At 46.7% G+C, this 21,061-nt stretch overlaps 1 long non-coding RNA gene across 1 annotated transcript; it reads left to right on the top strand.

Annotated features, from left to right (window-relative positions):
• The first annotated feature begins 1,734 nt into the window (after positions 1-1,734).
• LOC142786343 (uncharacterized) lies at positions 1,735-3,534 on the top strand. Its single transcript, XR_012889014.1, has 2 exons — positions 1,735-2,024; positions 2,668-3,534. It is a non-coding gene; the product is annotated as an uncharacterized LOC142786343 (long non-coding RNA).
• The last annotated feature ends 17,527 nt before the right edge of the window (positions 3,535-21,061 follow it).

The following is a 21,061-nucleotide window of genomic DNA, read 5'->3' as shown; positions in this document are numbered from 1 at the left end:
ACTGGAATCGGTAGATCTTGGACATATTAGGGGTTTTTAGCTGTGAACTTCTTTACGTTAACAGGTTACCGAATACCGATTTGCGCTTACCGATACCGGAACGCATGTTTTTCAACAGGGAGTTTTCAAATACCGTTTGCAAGCGCTGCTGGCGCCATATGAGCTGTAGGATAGCGCTTGCTCTGCTGCAAACTGCACCGCACGATTGCAGCGACATCGTAGCCTCGAAACCAGCGTTTGCGGGCTACATGCAGGCCGCGATCGCCGCATGCAATTTCAGATTTTCTGCGTGCGGGCCGCGAACGCCGACTCCCGTTACGACGCATGTGCAGTGCTAGCGACCGCACCGCAAGGGCTCGCGGTGCGCTATTCTGAAACTCCTTAACGTGTTGGCTCCCCAGACCTAAACATTTACGTACCTATGCAAGCGTTTACCTTTACGCTTTCGCAAACCATAACTGGTGATGCTAATTGCATTTAAACTACGTTTTACTTAGAGAGGATTGAATCATCACTGTGGCAAGGTCACAAGACGTTTTTTATCGTGTACGGTATCCTCGTATGCTTAAAAAGGCAAAAAAAATGCAAGGTTACTGCAAGGACTGTGTCGACATCTTATGACACTTCATGCAACCACAGTCATGAGTACCTTGGCTCATGCGTATTGTTTTTTAGGTGAACATGATTAAAAATGTAACTCGTTTGTATGAATGTCGCTGCGCAGTTTTTACACTAAACATACATTGCACGATGCTTCTGAAATAAGTTTGTGATTGTGTGGTTCATTTTAATCACCACCTATCCAGTTTGTTTTGGGCTCGCACGTTTGTGGTTTCGATGTTCTAGGACAGCATAGCCATTTCTAGCTTTCGTATTGGTAATCTGGCTGAAACAATGTCATCGCTGCTAGCGCTCGCACTACGGTCCATCTTGACTCGAGCATCGCACTTGCTCAGAGTCATCTTTTTATATAGGAGAATTGTATGGCAGAGTAAACTCACCTCCGAAAAAAAGGTGTCACTACCCCTTTATTTTCAGCACTCTGCCACTGTCCCATTTCTTGAGCTGTTGTGTCATTACACTCGGCCTACTTCAGTAATCTGTGGTGGTTTCGGATGCTCTACTAGCGAACATTTGTGGTCACTTCATGTGTGCGCTCTTTGTTGACCTCTCTGTACCTCTGCCTGCCCAATGTAGCATTCATTATGTTTGACAATGAAGCGAGGGGCTATTGTTCATCGTTCTGGCATTGTGAAAAAGTGTTTGCATTTTTTAATGTTCTTTGTGTTTTCTAGTCCACGTAGGAGAATATGCTCAATTAATCAATTACACATTTTACCTCCATGACATCATGTAAGGTTAACTTAATATTTGTCTTGTTATTGAGCTGGTAAATAATTGCTCGTTCATTTTGTCGGACATATAGTAGAATTCTGACATGCACCGTGCATGCTCATACAAGGGTCTAAAAGCTTATATCGCCTGATGCAAGAACCTTAACCTGTCAAGACTCTCCTTGAAGGGGCTTGATCTGATCTTTCTCAAATTACTGGTGATATGTGCATCTGCCCATGCACGACTATGTTGCGGAGCACTAGATGCGCCTCCAGATAATGTTATGCTGACGCAACTGCCCTATCTAAAGGGACATATCTGTGGAAGCTGATACACATATTGGAGGACAAACCCATCCTGGTCAGCCTAAACAGTCGCTTAACAGGCATTGCACAAAGAGCAGAAAAGGAACAACCAGGTGTCACATAATGCACAATGTGCAATAAGTGGGTCGTCGAATGCTTTGACTGTGTACAAATGCTTCATCTTGTTTACTCATTAAGCATAGCGCGTACCCATTGTTTGGATTACAAAAGCTTCTGGCACAATTTTTCACTGTCGCCAGCTACAGCACAAAAAAATTGCACAAACTTTCTTGCAGGTGTGCAGCGGGTAGTACCACTCTTCTCGAAGAGTGACGAAGGATGGCATTGTGAATGCCTGCCTACTATACAATTAATAATGGCGTGGTGGGTACCCTGTGAGTGTACTTGCAGCATTTACCCAAAAAGTGTTAAAAAAAGGCTCCGAAAGAGCGCTCTTTCAGCTTTCACATTGACAGGGCTGTGCACAGGCGTGGCGATTTTTTCTAAAAAATGGATATATCTTTTCAGGAATTCAGTTTCGTTCATGTTTCTTTTTATTATATAGGCTTATATAGGTGAATGGTTCATTTTCCTCTGACTGTTTCCTGTTAACTATTACAGTGGCAACAAGAATGAAATTTTGATTCGCTGTTTGCTGTGAAAAACTTCACCAGTGTGTCAATCCTTCGTTTTAAGGTTATCGACAGTCTTTGTTGCATAAAAGAGCAAAATGTATTGTAGAGACATGGCTCAGGCTCAGAAAAATGTAGGTGCTACTGCAGCAGCTTCACATTGAGGCCCACACTGTGCTCTGGATATGAATCGCCTAACTGAGGCTTCTGAGCTAAAGGCTCTAAAGGAAAATGATCACCGTTGTAGCAAAACTTGACAGGAATGACATTGCTAGTTCAAAAATTGTGCAATGAATTGTGGTATTTTATTCAGCAGCAATTTTTGTGTGCTTAGCGAGTTTGCTTGTGCCTACTTTTACCGTTGGTAATTTTTCTTCCTCTCTCTTCCTCTCTAGGCATCAGGAGATTGGGAGGTCAATCTTGGATGGAAAACGTTCTTATATATGAACACATGTTGTCTGCATTGTTTTATTACCTTAAATGTTTTCGTTGAGTGCCGTATGCCCCGCCACGGTGGTCTAGTGGCTAAGGTACTCGGCTGCTGACCCGCAGGTCGCGGCATCAAATCTCGGCTGTGGCGGCTGCATTTCCGATGGAGGCGGAAATGTTGTAGGCCCGTGTACTCAGATATGGGTGCACGTTAAAGAATCCCAGGTGGTCAAAATTTCCGGAGCCCTCCACTACGGCGTCTCTTATAATCAAATTGTGGTTTTGGGATATTAAGCCCCCCAAATCAATCAAATCAATTGAGAGCTGTATCTTTTAAGCACGTTGCATTTTTGCAACCAATTGTTTCTGTGGCTTGGTTTCTTGATTATTCAATGTTTTCTGTAATGGTCACGCATTTGTTCACATAAAGTTTTGGTACATTCACGCAATGCCTCATTGTAATCTACATGTCTTTGAAAAGAAGATTGTAGTTTTATGCATTACAAGTGTTGCTGTGAAATATTATTAGATTCTGCAAGATAGTAATAGAATTTCTCCTTCGTTTTCTTTATGTGGATGTATTTGATGCTCTTTATTACGGGCATCTTCGTCCTTTTTATGCATTAGCACTAAATAAATTGCAAGTGACGATTCTATTGTTTTGCTGTGTGATGTGTAGATTAGCATGCAATTTCGTTAATTATGATTTTAGGGGCATGCTTATATGCAGAGCGAGATATGAAAAATTTGAAAAAGCTGTGGCCGAATAGGAATTATGTTCAATGGTGTTTGTTGGTAAAAGAATGAATATGAATATATTTGGAATATTATGCTTTGCAGTACCCTTTTTGAATTTCCCTTCAAGATTTTATCAGATAATTGCTGTCAATTAGCATTATTCTCTTTTCATTGTTGTCTTTGGCATTTGATAATCAAGGTTACAAAGGCCGCGTTTCTGTAAAATTTAGTGCGGAAACACTTGTTTGTTGGAACTAAGCTCATGTCAAAGAACTGAAGGTGGTCACAAAAAAATATTGATTCCCACACTCAGCAATACTTATAAATATATAGTGCAGTTCTTGAGTGAAGTGCCACAAAAACATTTTTGTTTCAAAAATATCCAGCACTTCACAAACACTTTTGTTTTCTTTGTGCAGATTTGTGCTCTTCCAACAGTCCACCAACTGCAGATGTTAAGCAGCCACGCCAAAGACGCCTTTTCCAATGTCAACTGTGTGACTATAAGACACAGCGTTCAGGTGATTTAAAAAAAAAACATGCCATGCGACACACAGGAGAGTGACCGCATGGATGCCACATATGCCCCCAGAGCTTTTCACCAAAGGGTAATCTGAAAGTCCACCTACGCACTCACACGGGTGAACGGCCATATCAGTGCTCCATATGTTCTCAGAGTTTTACACTAAAAAAACATTTGACAGAACACCTGCGCATTCGTTCAGGTGAGTGGCCATATGAATGCCTCACATGCCTCAGGAAGTTCAAGACAAGGACAATTCTAACTGAACACATGCGAATCCATACAGGCGAGCGTCCATATCAATGTCAGGTATGCCTCAAGCGCTTTTCACAATTGAGCACAGTGCACAACCACCGTAAAATCCATACAACCAAGCAGTCGCATCTGTAACCTTTGTGCACCGAGACGTTTGTGCAGAGTGTCAACCACAGAAGACACCTCAAATGTCCTGAATGTGAGTGATCATATCGGTGAAAGTTTGATTCAAGCTTCTTGTGGAGCCCCACTTCATGCATTATTTCAAAGAATTGTGGCAGTGCTGAGTTATGTAGAACCACTTAAAGCTATGAGTTTTAGTTACAACACCTTGGATTCATTATTCGGAGCAAAGCATTGTTATGCATGATGTAAGATGTCACATTTTGGGTTGTAGGCCGGCATTCGCTATGCTATTTTTCGTCACTCTTTTGAGAAGCGCGGTATCCGCTTAACACTTGCAAGGAATTTTGAGCCAATTGTTCATGCAGTAGCTGACGACGATGAGGAATTATGGCTAAAGTGGGTATGCGCCACAGTTGATAGGGGAATCAGAACAAGCGTTTGTAATGAGTTGGAGCATTGCACGGCCCACTTGTTAAGCTATTCGTATTGTGCGTCGACTGGTTGTTCTTTCGCTGTTTTGAAATGCTTTATAAGTATTCTTAACGGGATTGCTTTCCAGACATGAAGCCTGCCTAAGGCAAGTTTGCCAGCAAGTCACAAGCACCGGCGTAGCTCAGTGGTAGATTACTGGGCTAACACCCAGCGAACCCAGGTTCGAGCCCATCTGTGTGAAAAATGCTAGCTTTTTTTTCTAATTTTGCACGATGTGGTTACAGACATTGGTGGCGGCGCACAGCTGCACGTGACTCAAGTTGTAATCTCATGACAGCTTTCGCTGGAATAAATATATATTGTGAGCATCAGTCATACGTGTAATCTTATCATATGTACATACTCAATACCACCAGTCTGACCAGTGTTGTGGGGCAGAGTCATGGCAAGTAAAAGTGGCGTCTCTGTTATCTAGATGACATCATTATTTTCTCCTTTTCTTTTTTGTCAGCATCTTAATCGTTCAGACGAAGTTGGGACGTGTATTTTCAACGCTAGACTTCAGTTAAACGCCAAAATATGCGTTTTTGCCAACGAGAACATGCAGGTGCTGTACCACCTTGTCAGCAAAGATGGCATTCGGCCGGATCCGACAAGCTTGTTGCCATGATATGCTTCCCTCAGCCAGAAAATTAAAAACACCTTCGTGGTTTCCTGGGCCTGGTGTCCTATTTCGACCGCTTCAGCAGTCATTTTGCTGCCGTCACATCGCCACTGTGCAAGCTGCAGACATCAGGATCTACCTTTGCATGAAATGACCACTGTGAGCGTGCCTTTCAAGCCCCCAAGCATGCTTTAACATCCGACCCTGTTCTGTGTCACTTTGACGAAAACGCATCTACATGTCTGCACACAGACCCGAGCGGTCATGGCATTGGTGCAGTTGTTCTACAGTGGAATGTCACTTCACGAGAGATAATTGTTACGTATGCTTGTCATGCTTTCACGGCTGCTGAACAGAACTGTTCGACAACTGAGAAGGAGTGCCTCGCTGTCGTTTGGGTCATACAAACATTTCGATCATATCTTTATCAACACCACTTCACAGTTATTACAGACCTTCACGCCTTATGCTGGCTTTCACCGCTGCCAAACTTGTCTGGTTGTCTCGGTCCTTGCGTGCTTTGCCTACAAGAGTACGATTTTGACGTCATCTACAAGTCTGGCAAGAGACACCATGATGCAGACGTTCTCTCTCGCTGCCCCCTTCCACTGTGATCATTGAGTTTGTCTGCTGGTTGCTCGTCTCGTGCGCAGGACACTGCGGCAGCCCTCACATTATCCCACCTTGCGGTTAACTACACACTGGCTTCCAATCGCTACACCGAGTTCAACACACGCCATCGTGATGATCCATATTTCAATCGCATTATCGAACGCCTAAGTGGCAAATTGCCTACTCGTAATGCTAAATTGCTCCGACAACTACGGCAATTTAAGCTCATTAACAATGTGCTACATCGTTACGCTTACACTACTCATGGACACCGCTGGGTTCCAGTACTTCCGCATTTTCTGCCTCACCATGTTCTTGAAGCCTTTCACTACAACCCATGTGCCACTTGGGGTTTCACAAAACACAACGCCGCATTACGATACGTTTCTTCTAGCCTGGCATCTCTACCTTTATGGCCAAATATTTTGCATCTTGCCCGCTGTGTCAACGGCCTAAGTGACCAAATTCGTGCCCTACTGGCTTTCTGCAACCCATCCCGTGTCCTGAAACACCTTTCGGCATCATTGGCATAGACCTACTCGGGCATCTCTCCATCACGCTAGCGAGTCATCTTTGGATTGTGACTGCTGTCGATCACCTGACACGGTACGCAGAGACTGCTGCATTACGCACAAGCTCTGCACCAAACGTCGTAGACTTCTTTTTTAGCGCCGTTGTATTGCGTCACGGTGCACCTCACGTCCTCCTGAGTGATCGCGGCAATATGTTCCCATCCACCAAAATTGAAAACCTGCTCATAACATGTGGCACAGTACATAATACGAAGTCAGCGTGCCATCCCCAAGATAATGGGCTCACAGAGAGATTTCATCAGACACTAACAGACATACTATCGATGCACACCGCACCAAACTACGACAGCTGAGATACAATTTTGCCTTTTGTGATGTTTGTGCATAACACCTCTGTTGAAAGAACTACTGGCTACTCTCCTTTTTACCTCGTGTGCGGCTGTTCACGGACTTTCATCATCGATGTCCCTTTCCTAAATGTTCCAACTTACACCTCAGCAATCGTATCAGAGCAGTTCATTGCAAGGCTCGAGGAGTGTCGGCAACCAGCTCGCCTTATTGCAGAAGCCAATCAGCAAGATCACAAGCAACGCTACGACCGCTCTCATCGCGATGTCTCCTTTAGTCCGGGGGATGAGGTGTTGCTTTGGACGCCCATTCGTACTCCAGGATAGTGCAATAAATTTCAGTCACGCTTCATTTGACCCTATATGATCAATGAACAAATGTTAGCAGTGAACTATCGTGTCACTCCTATCGACCTTTCTTCAGGTCGTCGCTATCGTGGGTCGTAGGTTGTCCGTGTATCACGTCTAAAGCCATTCGTTCAACGTTTTGTTTCCGTCTAAGACGCGACAACGCTGGCCGCTCACGCATGAGGGGAAAAATTAGAGTGAGCATTAGTCACAGGCATCGTTTTATCATATGCACACACTCATCATCATCAATCTGTCCCGAGTTGTGAGGCAGAGTCTTGGCGAGTAAAAGAAGTATCTTGCAGCCTAAACGTTGCCGTGCAATATCTATATATATTGTACAGGTTAATTAGGTGATTGCAAACATGCCTACGTATTTTCTTTTATAACACATTTTATAAATTATTAATTCAAAATCGCTATTCGTTTAAATTTGCATCAAATCTAACAATTACTATTTGCACAAGCCTACTGATAAAGCATGAAGGTGAAGAAGAGAATATGTCCATTTGCACCATATGTCTTATTCACATTGATAGCCACTGAGGGTTAGGTTAACTTTGGTAAAAGAAATAATATGCATAGAAATGATTCGCAACGGTTCTTACCACATCTGAGGTCCTTAAAATGGAAGATGTCGATGTTTCTCTGATGACATATATTAACGAACCAAATTTTCTTTTACAGTAATACATACAGCAGCTGAAAATATTGCACCAGTGTGACTGTCGGTAAAAATGAAGCTATGAATAATTTGTATGCTCCTGGCTTCCACTTGCACAAATGCAAACTTAGTGTATTTTTAGCGCTGCAAAAATTGGAACAGCAGCAGCTTATTGTTGTTTACCTTAATTGCAGATTTTCTTGACCGACCTATATCTTAACTTTACTCGGAAATAATTTTTTACATGTGCACTCTCGGAAATAATTCTAGGTGACCGTTAATATCTGCTTGTGAGTGCACCATTCTTGTATAATGTTCTCTCATTCTCATCTCGTTGAAGTGTTGGTGCTTATGATTACCTTCATGAAAGCGGTATAGTAAATGTGTAAGTACGGCATTTCAGTAGTAATTCTAAAATATTTTACCCGGATAAAAGTGGTGTAGTATAATTTGTCTCAGAAAGGGTTCTGAGCTGGTTTTCTTTCTCTGCCTTCACCTTTCTGTATATTCTGTAAGTATTTTTCATCACATTTAATAGATTGGTGTTTAGCAAATATTATGTGTTGTTTATATATCAATGCTCACTCTAACTGCATGTACAATGATTTGCATTTCAGTGTGCCTAACGTATTTACAGGAGTTGAAACAATGGTTATACCCCACAGGGGTATTTGCTTCTGCAGGCGTTTGGTGTGTTGCGACACCACGGACCCGTGCTATTAGAAGGGGCGGAAATCGACTGCCTCCCACACCTAGCCATGGCATGGCCTTCTAAGCTGGCTGCGCATGGCTAAATGATACCGGAGGTGGCGTTTCTTGGCTGTTTCTGGTGAAAACGAGGTTTCGGAGTTTGAGCAAATGCCACATGAATAAACCTTTAAAGGAGCACTGGCATCAAATTTCAAGATAGAGATGTGCTCATCATTCGATCGCTTGGTCTGCAAAGGTCTTCTTAGCCAAATTTAAATGGCATCCGTCACGTGGAAGCTATTTTAATTCGATGTCAAACAGCGTAGCAAAGCTAAGGAGAAAAAACAGAAAATAGACTGCCCTGCGACATCGACACTAGTGCTACGTATTTGGTGTGATCACGGAGGAAGCAAAGGTAGGAGAGGCCCTGACGTCACTCATTGTGAAGCCGCGATGAAGCCGGAAGTCGGCCATGTTGACTGGGCAAATTCTCCTCTTTTGTTTACATCCGAATGTAAAGCAAAAGGCACGACTCTCTCACTCTGGCTCGGAAAACACGTGAGCTGCGCAGCGGCCGTGTCGCGACAATCCGAAACTAATGGAACAAGGCTCAACACTCTGGGCCAGCACACCTTCGGCAAAATCATTTCCTCCGAGTATTAACAGCGAGTAACAGTTCACCGACAACGAAGCAAGTACAAGAGAACGCGCGCTAGATGCACTGACAACGGCGAGTGTTTTCAGGTCATCATTTCAGAAACTGTACAGACAAAGCAGATGCTAGATGCAGAGCGATGTGGTAGAGGCAGCTCATACCGCAGATTGCACATCCGCACTGGTGGAGAGCGGCAGCGCAGGAACGCTTGACCACAAGAACCAAAAGGGCGCTTGTTGCCATAGAAACCGGTACTGGCCACATTGTGTTTCAACGTTGAAGGCATGATATGTTTGGCATCCGGTATTTTACTTTCTGCCCAAATTTCGTGTCCAAAACGGCATTAATTGAACCCCACCACTGCTGGGTTTGTCATATTTGTATTGATGAAAACCACCGTTTTTTTTTGTTGTTGAAAAATTTGTGAACGTAGTAACGTATTTACTCGTGTGTAAGCCGCAGAAAAAAAAAGTTTACATATGCAGCAAAAAAAAAAACGCAAATGCTTGTTTGTAAAGCTGGCATCACGGCAGTACTTTTCAGCTGTGCAGAGAAGGTAGAGGTAAGGTAAAGAAAATGATCCACGAATTGTTGAAGAGGGTGCAGGTGAATGATTGATTGATTGATTGACGGACGGACGGATGTGGCTGTACTCTTTAGATCGGGGGGTGGCTAGCGCCACCAAGCCGTAATACTTAATGAACCAAAAACTAGATTTATTTTTTTCCTTTAAATAGTGAGGTTGAGGATTCGTGCTTTGCAGTGAAAAGTTTAAATTTCACTCGTGCCTTGACTTTAGCCACAAATCAGATAACCTCCTTCTAGTTAATTCTACCCGCTTAAAGTCTATTTTGCCCTCCCTATCCTTAAACCCCAGTGCTTTGAAAAACTTTGCGCCATCATCCTGAACTATACGGTGAAGCCCTTTACAGAACATTATCAAGTGTCCGGCAGTTTCTTCTTCTTCTCCACACGCACTGCGTACCATGTCTACCCCTTCGTATTTGGCCCGATATGTCTTGGTTCGCAATACTTTCGTCCTGGCCTCAAACAGTAGAGAACTACCCCGAGTATTATCATAGATCCTTTCCTTGGCGATTTCCTGCTTAAAAGTTCGATAGATCGCTAGTGCGGACATCTTAATCATGCCAATTCTCCACATATCGGTCTTAGCTTCCTTCACCTTCTTCTTAACCGATAATTCTTTTCGGTTTGGCCCCCTGCTCTTTTCTAAGTATTTACCAGTCAATTTTCTGGTTCGCTTCCTCCATTTTGTATCGACATTTTTCATGCACAAGTAGCTGAATACCTTCCTAGCCCAACGCTCCTTCTCAATTTCTCTCAATCGCTTTGCAAATTTTATCTTGCTGCTAGCTTCCCTGCCCTCAAATGATGTCCATCCCATATCACCTTGTACTCCCTGATTTGGTGTATTTCCGGGAGCTCCTAAGGCAAGCCTACCTATTCCACGTTGCTTAATTTCTAATCTTGCTTGAACTTCTGATCTCATGCACAACACCGCATTGCCGAACGTCAGTCCAGGAACCATGACCCCTTTCCATATTCCTCTCACAACATCATACCTATTGTAATTCCACAGTGCCCTGTTTTTCATTACCGCTGCATTCCTGTTACCTTTAGTCGTCACGTATATTTCGTGTTCCCTTAGATACTCGGTCCCATTGCTTATCCATACGCCCAGATATTTGTGTTTATTATCTCTAGCGTGACCTCCTGTATTCTAAGCTCACTACCTTCGTTGTCATTGAAAATCATGACTGCTGATTTTTCCTTACTGAATCTAAAATCTAACCTATCCCCCTCATTACCGCAGATGTCCATCAATCTCTGCAAATCTTCCTTGTTTTCGGCCATTAGCAATATATTGTCACAGGGTCGTGACGTGGCCGAAGACAGGAGACTTCGTGTTGGGATTTACCTGTTTATTTGGGTGAACATGTGCCCAGTAAACGGAAAGTCCAATTACAGCAGCAATCTTGCACAGATAGCACTCTCGGACTGATAGCGGCGAACGGAGCGTCGGCCTTCGTTCAACAACTGACAAGCGGCGAAGCGCGTCGGCATTTATACTCTTGCCATCGAATGTTCTAGCGTTATCGCTGGCGGTGGCGTAGGTTGCAGAACAATCAGTACCGTTCGCACAGTGGGCGTGATCTTATCGAAATGATCTACTACAGTCCGGAACCTTCTCGAAAACTGCAGCGCAGTTTGCGCTGAGAATCGTGTGGTGTTTTGGGACGATAACGAATACTTGGGAAATGGAACGTGGCATTGCCCCCCTCGGAAAAAAGGCATCGTCCCGATGCTTTAACTAAAGATGAAGGTACAATAATAATGCAAGAAAGTACAATGAATAAATTACGATGAAACAATAATACAAAAAAACACTGTTTAGGTTTGTTAACACGCATGAAATGGCTTGAGGCGCGCGACATGCACGACTTCAGGTCGCGATCGGCGTCGTTAAGAGTTCGTGACGCCGTCGGGGACAACCTCGTAATCAAGTGGGCCGAGACGTCGAACCACCCTGTACGGTCCGAAGTAGCGTCGCAGAAGCTTTTCACTTAGTCCACGTCGGCGTATCGGCGTCCACACCCAAACACGTTCACCGGGCTGGTATTCCACGAAGCGTCGTCGAAGGTTGTAACGGTGGCTGTCTGTCGTCTGTTGATTCTTGATACGGAGACGCGCAAGTTGTCGGGCTTCTTCGGCACGTTGAAGGTACTCGCCACATCGAGGCTTTCTTCGTCGGTGACGTTGGGTAACATTGCATCGAGCGTCATTGCCGGGCTTCTTCCGTAGACCAATTTGTATGGAGATATCTGCGTCGTCTCCTGCACCACCGTGTTGTATGTGAAGGTCACATACGGAAGAATAGCGTCCCACGTTTTGTGTTCGACATCGACGTACATTGACAGCATGTCGGCGATCGTCTTGTTAAGCCGCTCGGTGAGGCCGTTGGTCTGTGGGTGGTACGTTGTCGTCCGGCGGTGGTTTGTTTGGCTGTATGCCAAGATCGCTTGAGTTAAGTCGGCAGTGAATGCCGTTCCTCTGTCGGTGATAAGGACCTCCGGGGCACCGTGCCGTGACGTAGGACGATATTTTCGACGAAGAACTTAGCTACCTCGGATGCACTGCCTTTTGGCAGGGCTTTTGTCTCGGCGTAGCGGGTGAGGTAGCTACCACAATCCACTTGTTTCCGAAAGCCGACGTCGGGAACGGCCCCAGTAGGTCCATACCAATCTGCTGGAAAGGTCGGCAAGATGGATCAATTGGCTGCAGAAGTCCCGCTGGCCTTGTCGGCGGTGTCGTGCGTCGCTGACAGTCCCGGCATGTCCTCACATAACGAGTGACGTCGGTGGTAAGACGTGGCAAGTTGTACCTTTCTTGTATCCTCGCGAGCGTGCGAGAAACACCGAGGTGCCCTGCCGTCGGATCGTCGTGCAGGGCCTGCAGGAGTTCTGGTCGCAGAGCTGAAAGCACCACAAGGAGGTACTTAGCTCGAAGCGGTGAAAAGTTTTTCTTTTGTAGAAGACCGTTTCGTAACAAGAGCGACGCAAGTGCGCACTTGAATACCTTCGGGACTTCGGCAGTCCTGCCTTTGAGGTGTTCTATTAGAGCCTTAAGTTCCGGGTCGGCCCGTTGTCGTTCAGCGAAGTCGTCTGTAGTTATCGTTCCCAAGAAGTAGTCGTCATCCGGGTCGTCAGGTAGCGGTTGGTCGACAGGCGCACGAGAGAGACAATCGGCGTCGGAGTGTTTTTTGCCGGACTTGTAAATGACAGTAATGTCATATACTTGAAGTCTCAGCCTCCATCGTGTGAGGCGACCTGAAGGGTCCTTCAAGGTGGCTAGCCAACACAAGGCGTGGTGGTCGCTCACAACTTTGAAGGGCCTGCCGTAGAGGTAGGGGCGAAATTTCGACGTAGCCCAGATGATGGCGAGGTACTCCTTTTCTGTTGTGGAATAATTTGCTTCTGCTTTGGATAGCGACCGGCTGGCGCAACTAATAACCCTTTCAAGTCCGTCAGCCCTCTGCACAAGAACGGCGCCAAGACCTACGCTGCTTGCGTCAGTATGTAGTTCTGTCTCGGCAATTTCGTCGAAATGGGCAAGTAACGGAGGCGTCTGGAGGCGATATTAAGCTCCTGGAAAGCCTGTTCCTGTGGCGTTTCCCACTTGAATTCCACGTCGGCCTTGGTAAGGTTAGTGAGAGGATCGGCGATGCGGGCGAAGTTTTTCACGAACCGCCTATAATAGGCGCACAGGCCCAGAAATCGGCACACGGCCTTCTTGTCAGTGGGCGGCGGGAAGTCGGCGATGGTGGCTGTTTTCCGTGGATCGGGACGAACTCCAGACTTGCTGATAACGTGCCCCAGAAACAAGAGTTCCTCATACGCAAATCTGTACTTTTCTGGCTTCAGTGTGAGTCCGGACGTCTTGATGGCTTGAAGTACAGCTTCAAGGCGCCGAATATGCTCGTTGAAACTCGAGGGAAACAGGACGACGTCGTCCAAGTACACAAGGCAAGTCTGCCACTTCAATCCTGTCAGTACTGCATCCATAACGCGTTGAAAAGTTGCAGGTGCTGAGCAAAGACCGAAGGGCATCACCTTAAACTCGAAGAGGCCGTCCGGTGTTATAAACGCCGTCTTCTCTCGGTCTCTTTCGTTGACTTCGATTTGCGAATAGCCAGCCTTGAGGTCCATTGACGAAAAGTACTTGGCGTTATAAAGCCGATCAAGTGTGTCGTCTATTCGTGGGAGAAGATACACGTCCTTTCTTGTGATTTTGTTCAGGCAGCGATAATCAACGCAGAAACGTAGGGTCCCATCCTTTTTCTTCACTAACACCACGGGGGATGCCCATGGGCTCTTGGACGGCTGGATAATGTCATCCCGCAGCATTTCATCAACTTTTCTCTTCATGGCCTCACGTTCTCGCGTCGAAACCCTGTACGGACTCTGACGGAGTGGTCTGGCATTTCCTTCGGTTATGATGCGATGTTTCGTGATTGGGGTCTGTCGAATTTTCGATGACGAAGAAAAGCAATGTTCGTATTGCAGGAGTAGGGCCTTGAGCTGTTCTTGCTTATCGTTCGGAAGTCTGGGATTGACGTCGAAAGCTATGGGAGGGGCCTTGGTTCCTCTGAGCAGGTTCCGCAGAATCGGCGAGGGCGAAAGCACTGGTGGCTTCGACAATTTCTTCGATGTATGCGACCGTTGTTCCTTTGTTCACATGTTTGTACTCATTGCTGAAGTTCGTGAGCATAACCGTTGCTTTGCTCCCCGCAGCTCTGCAATTCCTCTTGCGACGCAAATATTTCGGGTGACCAACAGATGCTGACTGCCTTCAACGACGCCTTCCAAGTCAGGTGATTTAGGAGCGCCGACTGAAATAATGACGCTTGAGCGAGGCGGAATGGTGACTTGTTCTTCCAGCACATTCAAGGCATGGTGTCCTGACGGCGTGCGCGGCGGTAGTGCTTCTTCTGTGGATAACGTTATCGACTTTGTTTTTAGGTTCATGACAGCACCATGGAGGCATAAGAAATCCATGCCAAGGATGACATCTCTCGAGCAACGCTGTAGGACTACGAAGTCTGTACGATAAATACGGCCGTTAATGGTGACTCTCGCTGTGCAGATTCCTGCAGGCGTTACGAGATGACCTCCAGCTGTGCGGATTTCAGGGCCTTTCCAAGCTGTCCTAACTTTCTTTAACTTCGCGGCGAACGACCCACTGATGACAGAATAGTCAGCTCCAGCATCGATGAGAGCGGTCACACTGTGGCCGTCGATAAGAACATCGAGGTCGCTAGTTCGCCGTCTCGCATTACAGTTAGGGCGTGGCGTCGGGTCACGGCTGCGTCGGCTTGTTCCGCTGCTTCCATGCTGCGTCGTCAGGCTGCCTTTGGTAAGTGAGCTTTCGCCGTCGGGGCTTTGCCTGGTTGGCGTTGTGTTCGGAAAGCTCCGTCGCGGCGTCGTCGTCGTCGGAGGATCTTCGGTAGTTCGTCGCACAGCAACCGCACCTCCACCGGTTGCTGCCCTTAGTTTCCCGGGTACGGGCTAGGAGACCGGCCCCGCGTTGGGCCGGAGTACTGGCGGGGGTGCGGTGACATGCGGCAGCTGGGCGACGGCGAACGGGAAGGACTTCGTGGTGTCCATTGAGTTCCTGTCAGGTAGTCGGCGATGTCACGTGGCCGTTACCCTGGCTGCGGACGTGGTGCATCGACGGCCAAGCCACGGAGTCCCATCTGTCGGTACTGGCAACGGCGGTAAGTGTGCCCGGCCTCGCCGCAGTGATAGCACAGTGGGCGGTGGTCAGGGGTGCGCCAAACATCGGGTTTCCTCGGCGCACTGCGCTGGCCCGCTGGCGAACTGTAGGTCGTCGGTGGGGGTGGTGGCGGCGGTAGTGTCTGGCGACGGAAGTGCGACGGGGCGGCGTTTCGGCGTGGACGGGGAGGAGCGGTGTGGCGCACTGCAGCGGCGTAGCTCATAGTTTCTGGCTCGGGCAGCGGTGTTTGGGGAATTCGAAGCGATTGCTGAACTTCTCGCACAATGTCGGCGATCGAATCCACTTGAGGTTGCGCCGAAGGCAACACTTTGCGCAGCTCTTCCTGCACGATCGCTCGGATCGTTTCGCGCAGGTTGTCGGAGTCACTGGCTTGAGCAGCAGCGCATTCTGGAGTCAGAATGCGCTGCTACTCAAGCCAGTGAACGATTATACTGTCTGGTGCGCATGTCCAGGGTTTTTTCTATGGTGGTCGCCTCGGATACAAATTCTTGGACGGTGTTCGGTGGATTCCTCATTAGTCCCGCGAAGAGCTCCTGTTTGACCCCTCGCATGAGGAAACGAACTTTCTTCTCCTCAGGCATGCCTGGGTCAGCGTGACAAAACAGGCGGGTCATCTCCTCTGTAAAAATTCTAACCTTTTCATTTTTCAGCTGAACCCGGGTCTCTAGTAGAGCAGCGGCCTTCTCTTTGCGAGCGACGCTCGCGAACGTTTGCAGAAATGCGCCGCAGAAGACATCCCACGTTCGGAGCGTGGACTCCCGATTCTCTAGCCAGATCCTTGCGGTGTCTTCATGTAGAAGTACACACGACGGAGCTTTTCTTCGTTGTCCCAGTGGTTGAGGGCGGCAACACGGTCGTATGTTTCTAGCCAGGTTTCCAGGTCTTCAAACGATGACCCATGAAACGTTGGAGGTTCCCTGGGTTGATGAATGACGATCATGGGCTGGGACGCTCCGGTTGTCATAGTCGCTGCAGTAGAGGTCATGGGCTTGGCTTTCCGCGCCTTGTCTTGCAGAAGTCCGTACTCCGGCGGGAGACCTTGCTGTCGGCGGCTTGTTCGCAGCTCTTGGTTGGCGTCGGCGTCTTCTCCGCGACGTGGGCTGGGTTCACGGCTTGACGGGGGCGTCCGGTACATGAACGAAGCAGCACCTCCACCAGATGTCACGGGGTCGTGACGTGACCGAAGACAGGAGACTTCGTGTTGGGATTTAACTGTTTTTTTGGGTGAACCTGTGCCCAGTAAACGGAAAGTCCGTTTACAGCAGCAGTCTTGCACAGATAACAGTCTCGGACTGATAGCGGCGAACGGAGCGTTGGCCTTCGTTCAACAACTGACAAGCGGCGAAGCGTGTCGGCATTTATACTCTTGCCATCGAATGTTCTAGCGTTATCGCTGGCGGTGGCGTAGGTTGCAGAACAATCAGTACCGTTCGCACAGTGGGCGTGATCTTATCGAAATGATCTACTACAGTCCGGAACCTTCTCGAAAACTGCAGCGCAGTTTGCGCTGAGAATCGTGTGGTGTTTTGGGACGATAACGAATACTTGGGAAATGGAACGTGGCAATATCATCTGCGTACATCAATGCTGGTAGTGCTTGTTCAATCGGTTTTCTTTGTTGGACGAAAGAGAGGTTGAAGCCCAGTCCACTTCCCTCTAATTTGGCCTCTATTCCTTGTAGGTACATTATGAATAATAAGGGTAACAGGGGACACCCCTGCCTAAGCCCCCGTTTTACCTCTGCAGGTTTGGATACCTGTTTTTCCCACTTTATAACTACCTCGTTACCTTTATAGATATCCTTTAAAAGATTAGTGACTACATCTTCCACGCCTAGTGTGTCCAGTATTCCCCAAAATTCTTCTTGAACCACGCTATCGTACGCTCCCTTGATATCCAAAAATGCTAGCCACAGGGGCCTGTGTTCATTTTCAGCTATTTCGATGCACTTCGTCAGTGAGACAGATTGTCTTCCAGCCTCCTGTGTTTCCGAAACCCATTCTACAGTTCTCCCAGCACCCCTTCATTCTCTATCTATGCCTGCAGTCTTTCCTTTATAATCTGCATCGCCAGCCTGTAGACCACTGACGTCACTGTTATAGAATGGTAGTTGTTAATGTCAGCTTTGTCCCCCTTTCCTTTAAAGATCATGCTCATCCTGATAAGTTTCCATCCATCGGGAACTTCTCCATCGATTATTAATTTGCTCACTGCCTCTCTCAAAGCCTGCTTAGACTTCGGACCTAATGTCTTTATTAGTATAACTGGAATGCCATCTGGGCCTGTTGATGTACTACTATGAACCCCCTTCTCAGCCCTTTCCCACTCTCGTTGTGAAAAAGGAGCCATTGCGCCACTTGGTTCATCCTTGTCTATTGTGGTGCATAAAGCACTTCTTTGTTGAAATTCTTCTGTCACCCTTGTTCTTATATATTCAATAGCTTCATCCCCTTCTAGCCTAGAACCTTGAGCTGTAGTTATAAACCTCTGCTCTAGGCATGCCTCATTTCTTAGGGAGTTTAGATGGTTACAAAATTTTGCTGCTGCCTTTCTATCTTTTTATGTACTTTTGCCAGCCACTGAGCTCCCTTTCTTTCAATTATTTCATTGATCAGAAGGGATGCATCCCTTCTACAGCTTAGAAAGATTTCCCATTTTCTTTCAACATCATCTGTCGGTTCACCCTGCTGCTTAGCATGTCTGTGTTACCTAGAGGTTTGCTGACGTTTTGCTATGGCTCTCTTAACTTCCTCATCCCACCAACTTTTGGGTTTGTGTCTTCTTTTCCGGGATGACTTGTCACGTGCCTTAGCAAGCTCTAGCTCAACCAGTCTAATTAGATTCGTGTATGTCAACAATGTTTTATCATCCTCAGTGATTACTTTCTCAATTTGTTCAGTAGCTATTTCAATTTGCCTTTCTGAATAAAAATTTTCCTGCAGTTGCTCATCTTGTCTCCTTCCCACTTTCACTGCTCTTCCAAAACTTAGCTTGATACGTTTGTGATCACTACCCAGACTTCTGGAGCCACCTTCATCTATGTGCATTCCCCTGAGCTTATCATACATCCTATGTGACATCAGTGCGTAATCTATCGCCGATTGAAGCCTTCCTACCTCCCATGTTATTTGCCCTTCACACTTCTCGGTATTGTTGCGAATGATCAAATCAAACCTTTCACACATATCCATGATCATTTTGTCTGTCGGGTTGGTATACCCATCTATATCTTGTATGTGCGCATTCATATCTCCTAGTATAATTATCTCGCATTCTCCTCCTAACTCCTGAATGTCATTTGATATACACTCTACCATTGCCTGGTTTTCCTCCCTGGCCTTTGCTCCCGTCTACAAGTTTCCTCCCTGGACTTTGCTCCCGTCTAAAAGCAGACTGAATGGTATCGCTAGCACCATCTATATCTCCAGCATCGAGCATGTCCTCAATAGTATCTCTTAATCCCAAAACGGCACTGTTATTAGCACCTGCTGAAGACATTGTGTCCAGTAGAACGTTCACAACGTGTGCCAGGGAGTTTCCATACTTTGGTGGTCGCGCAAAATTGTAGAAACTGAGACAATTTACAGTTATAAGAAACTGCCCCGGGCTTGGGTGGTCATTTGTACCTGAATACTGTCTTATTATACCAAACAAGTTTTCCAACTTGTCTTGACTTAATCTTGATGTCAGCAAGTATTTATACACCACTGACGACATTAAATACTGCAGAAATGAGAGTGCACTGGGTATTGTAACTCTCATACCCTAAGCAGTACCTTTGCTCATGAATCCACCTCTACATTTTTGGACGCTTCTTCCCATGCGTCTAAGAAGACAAGAAAAGACCCAAGCTCAGCAACATCTTGTGATGACGGTCTAAGTCCTCGCTTTGGACACCTTGACGTCATGATCGATATTAGCCGACTGAGGCGTCTCACATCTCACATAACGCTGCAGACAACTTCGGCTTGGCAGGACAAACATTTTCTGCTTCCGAATGTGCTCATAGAGCTTCGGACTCCTCATGCGAAGCAGCACACACTCTAGGATCCAATTCTTCTCATACAGCATGCCACATGTCGATTTTGTTTTAGCTGCACTGAAGCATGCCATAATTGCCATCTGTTGTTCTGAGGCAAATTTTTAATGCGTTCATTCAGTGCCTCATCTCCAATTAGCTCATTTTCAGACTTCATCCTTTCGAATTCCCTCTGCACGTTCAGCAGCTTTCGTTGAGCAGCTACCAGACGGCGGCGAGTGTTGAAGTGTTGGCGTGATGTACAGCTTCAGTAAACTCCGATTCTGCAGCATGTTGTGCTTCTATTACTTGTTCACTTTCTTCCGGCGCCTGCTGCTTTACAGTAGTCCTTCTTTTTTTAGTCGGGGGCTCACCTTGTTCCCACAGGTTTCTCTCCTTCCTTCTAGTCAGCGTTTTCTTTGTGAGGTATTTTGGCGCGTCCGGGAAGATTGTAGGAACGGCGTCCTCTGTTAGCAGTGGCTGATCGGGTGGAATTTCAGCCACCTCACGATTGATAACATGACAATAAGTCCTCTGTATAAAAGTTGCCTCGAAGTGACGTTCACAAACAACGCAGTCGTTGGTTAGTTCCTTACCGCCCCGTTTTATATTACGGGCCCACTGCTCCCGTTTCAATGCATCCTTGGGAGCTCGAAACGACGACACCCTTGCCGGACACAACTTATACCCACTTGAACGACCGGGTACAAAACACGTACCTGCTTTCGCTGGCATGGTAATAGTGTGTCGCTATCCGCAATCATTCACATGCTGCGCGTCCAGAAGTCACACAAAAATAGTCACGTGCGGACGTTTGCTCAAAGTGCTAAACACACGTGGCTGTAGCAGCTGTAGCAATGGCTGTAGCGGCGAACATCTCGCGCGCTCCCGACGACCGCCTCGCCCCTAGCGGCGTAAAAAATGTCATCGTGTTTTGTGCGCCTCTTTCCCACTACGTGCATATGGCGACCGTCACACTGCCCTCTCCTAGCCACCATACATTTGCCCTGCCACTTTCCCTTTTAGCCATGAATGTTCCTTGCATTCCTGCTTGACCTTTTGCCAGTCAGTACTTTTATGAATGAATGACCCAATACCATCCCCCTCTCTTTTGCCTTCTGTTCTATTACAATATTCCCATGCGCAGTCCGGATTGTTAGGAGGTTGTTCCATGTCCCTAAGATGTGTTTCTACAAAACCGTGTACCATCGGCCTCTCCTCCTTTAGCTGTTCTTCTATCTCTTCCCACTTCAGCCTGTTCCTACCACCCTTCATGTTAATATACCCTATGTATGAATTGGCTCAGCGCTCGTGGCTACGTCTATTTCTGCGCCGGACTCTACGTATCTTAGATACTGGCGCCACTTTGGGATCGTATCTGCCCATACCACCTGTCAAAGAGTCTCCCTGGTTGTTTTCTTCGTTACCAGCTAACCTGCA

Source organism: Rhipicephalus microplus, chromosome 2 (genome assembly GCF_043290135.1).
Source record: "Rhipicephalus microplus isolate Deutch F79 chromosome 2, USDA_Rmic, whole genome shotgun sequence".
In the NCBI taxonomy this organism is placed as follows: domain Eukaryota; kingdom Metazoa; phylum Arthropoda; class Arachnida; order Ixodida; family Ixodidae; genus Rhipicephalus; species Rhipicephalus microplus.
The sequence above is the reverse complement of the archived record's forward strand: the minus strand, read 5'-3'. Positions and strand labels throughout refer to the sequence as shown.